Genomic DNA, 3,727 nt, shown 5'->3' on the forward strand with positions numbered 1-3,727 from the left:
GTGTAGTGCCTGGGACCATGGGGCACGCGCCACTGTGCCCAGATGATTTTCAATTTTTATTGTTTTATTTTTCTTTTTCCCGAGACAGAGTTTCGCTCTTGTTGCCCAGACTGGAGTGCAATGGCGCGGATCTCGGCTCACCGCAACTTCTGCCTCCCGGGTTCAAGAGATTCTCCTGAGTCTGCCTCCCGAGTAGTAGCTCGGGTTGCAGGTATGCACCACCACGTCTGGTTGATTTTGTATTTTTACTAGAGACGGGGCTTCTACCATGTTGGTCAGGCTGGTCTCCAACTCCCGACCTCAGGTGATTCTCCCTCCCCGGCCTCCCAAAGTGCTGGGACGGCAGGCGTCAGCCGCCGCGCCCGGCCTTCCTTTTCAAATGTTTTTGCACAGACAGGGTCTCATCATGTTGTTGCAAGCCTTCTGCCCCGGCGTCCCAAAGTGCTCGCGTGACGGGCGTGAGCCACTGCGCCTGGACTCCGGGGAATGATTCACGACCACGACCGCTGTACTAACTATTTATTTCTTATTTATTTATTTATTTATTTATTTATTTTTTATTATTATTATTATCTTAAAATTATTATTATTTTTTTGAGACGGAGTTTCGCTCTGGGCGAGGCGGGGCGGGGCGAGGCGAGGCGAGGCGAGGCGAGGCGTGTCGCTTTGGAAACCGCAGCACCGCCTTCTAAAGCCCCATTCGAATGCACAAAGCCCTGTTCCCTTCCCGGACTGGGAGCTGATGCCTTCCATAGCCTTGGGCTTCTCTCCATTCAGAAGCTTTTACAGGCGCAACCCCACCCAGAGGCTAGCTGCGGTTGAGGATTGGGGGTGTGCTGGGGCTGGAAAGTCGGTCCCCTATTTTTGCTAGCTCGGCCACGACATCCCCCGACCCCTATCGCTTGCTCACCCTTTCAGATCCCTTGCCTCCACCGTCTTGGAGGCTGACCTCTGACTTTAATATCTGCCTTTCTTCCTGTCTTGGGTTTGAGGAGGGGGGGCAGGAATGAGGGTGTGTGTGGGGAGGGGGTGTGGGGTGTGGACGGAGGGGAGCGTCCTAAGGGTCGATTTCGTGTCATGCCTCTTTCACCGCCACCGCCGAAGATGAAAGCAACGATCAGCTAAAGACCGCGTGTTCTCATCTATAACTGGGAACTAAATAATGAGAACTCGTGGGCAGAACGAGGGGGACGAGAGAGGCGGGAGCCTACTTGAGGGAGGAGGTGTGGAAGGAGAGACATCTTCAGGGAAAAACAAAACAAAACAAAACAAAACAAAAAACCAAACCACGAAAACTGTCGGGTACTGCGCTGAGTTATCCGGGTGATGAAATCATCTGCACACTGAACCCCCAAGTCAGAAGTTTACTTGTGTAACAATCTTGCACATGTGTGCTTGAACAAGACATAAAAGTTGGGGGGGGGGGGAGAGAGAGAGAGAGAGAGAGAGAGAGAGAGAGAGAGAGAGAGAGACAGAGACAGAGAGAAGGAAACACCACCTCCTTGACCTGAGTCAGGGGGTTTCCGGTCTGGTGGCGGAACGTTCAGTGACAATGGAGTATTTTGGCCTGTTCTTTTTTTGTGCGTTTGCTATTTTTTTTGCTGCTGTTGTTGTTGTTGTTTTAAGACAGAGTCTCACTCAGCCACCCAGCCTGGAGTGCGGTGGTGCGATTCGGCTCACTGCAACCACCGTCTCCCAGGTTCAAGCGATTCTCCCGTCTCAGCCTCCTGAGCAGCTGGGATTACAGGCACCCACCATCATGCTCCGAAGATGTTTCTATGTTAGTAGAGACGGAGTTTCACCATGTGGGCCAGGCTGCTCTTGAACTCCTGACCTCAGGTGATCCGCCCACCTCGGCCTCCCAAAGTGCTGGGATTACATGTGTGAGCCACTGCGCCCGGTGGCGGTCCCTGTGTTTTGTTTTCTTTTTTCTTTTTTCTTTTTTTTTTTTCTTCTTTCTTTCTTTCTTTCTTTCTTTCTTTCTTTCTTTCTTTCTTTTTTGGTAGGGAGGGACTGAGTCTCTCTCAGTCTGTCACCCAGGCGGGGGTGCAGTGGCACTCCCTCGGCTCACTGCAACCTCTGCCTCCCGGATTCCAGTGATTCTTCTTCAGTGGCTGGGATTACAGGCGCACACCACCACATCCGGCTAATTTTTGTATTTTGAGTAGAGACGGGGTTTCTCCATGTTGGCCGCACTGGTCTCGAACTCCTGACCTCAAGTGATCCGTTCTCCTGGGCCTCCCAAAGTGCGAGGACGACAGGCCTGAGCCGCCGGGATTTCAGCCTTTAAAAGTGCCGGCCCTACCACCTTTCGCTGTGGACGTTACGCTCTGAATGACGTGCCATCTCTGCCATAGGTTGACTCCCTGAGTCCCCTCTGCCATTTCACTCCATCCTGGGACGCAAGAGCGAAACTCCATCCCGCCACCTCCTCGTGCAAAACAAAACAAAACGAAACAAAACAAAACAAAACAAAAAAAGAAACTCTACACATGACCTGTAAGTGTCTGTTCCTGTGAGTGATTTCTGAGATACGGCACTGTAGACTGAACGCAGTGGCTCACGTCTGTCATCCTAGTACTTTGGGAGGCTGAGGCGGGCGGATCGCCAGGTCAGGAGATCGAGACCATCCTGGCTAACATGGTGAAACCCCGTCTCTACTAAAAAAACAAACGAATTATCTGGGTGTAGTGGCCGGCGCCTGTAGTCCCAGCTACTCGGGAGGTTGAGGCCGGAGAATGGTGTGAACCCGGGAGGCGGAGGTTGCAGGGAGCTGCGATCGCGCCACTGCACTCCAGCCTGGGTGACAGAGCAAGACTCCGTCTCAAAAAAATAAAAAAATAAAAAAAGAAGAAAGAAAGAAAGAAAGAAAGAAAGAAAGAAAGAAAGAAAGAAAGAAAGAAGGAAAGAAAGAAGGAAAGAAAGAGGAAATGAAAGAAATGGCACTGTATCGCTATTGGGCTAGGACCCTCTCTCTTTCTGTCTGTTCCTCTCTGTCTCTCTCTGTCCGTTTCTGTCTTTCCTGTCTCTCTCACTGTGTCTGTCTTCTGTCTTACTCTCTTTCTTTGCCTGTCTGTCTGTCTACCTCTCTCTCTCTCTCTCTCTCTGTCTGTTTCTCTCCGTCTCTCACTGTCCGTCTATGTCTTTCTCTGTCACTCTCTTTATCTGTCTGCCTGTCCCTCTCTTTCTCTCTGTCTCTCTGTCTCTCTGTCTGTCTCTCTCTCTCTCTCTCTCTCTCTCTACCTGTGTCTCTCACTCACTGTGTCTGTCTTCTGTCTTACTCTCTTTTTTGCCTGTCTGTCTGTCTCTGTCTGTCTCTCTCCCTCTCTCCCCCTCCCTGTCTAGTCTGTTTCTCTCTCTCTCTCTCTCTCTCTCTCTCTCTCGCTCTCGCTCTCGCTCTCGCTCTCGCTCTCTCGCTCTCTCGCTCTTTCTGTCCGTTTCTCTCTGTCTCTGTCTGTCGATCTCTCTTTTTCTACGTCTGTCTCTTTGTCTGTCAGATTCCCCCGTCCCAGAGAGGGCCCTGCCCCTTCCACCAAAGTGAGAAGTGCGTGCTTAGAGAGGCCGAGAGGAATCTACACAGACGGGCCTTGCCGGGCTTCCCCACTGGGTGCATGATTTCGGGAGATCGAGGCCGGGTCCCCACTTGGATGGAAGGGCCATTTGCAGACCTTTCTCTCTGTCACCTGTGATGTCCAAACTTCTCGTATTTCCCTGATAAGCTCCTCGA

The sequence above is a fragment of the Macaca fascicularis genome, chromosome 10 (assembly GCF_037993035.2).
Source record: "Macaca fascicularis isolate 582-1 chromosome 10, T2T-MFA8v1.1".
In the NCBI taxonomy this organism is placed as follows: domain Eukaryota; kingdom Metazoa; phylum Chordata; class Mammalia; order Primates; family Cercopithecidae; genus Macaca; species Macaca fascicularis.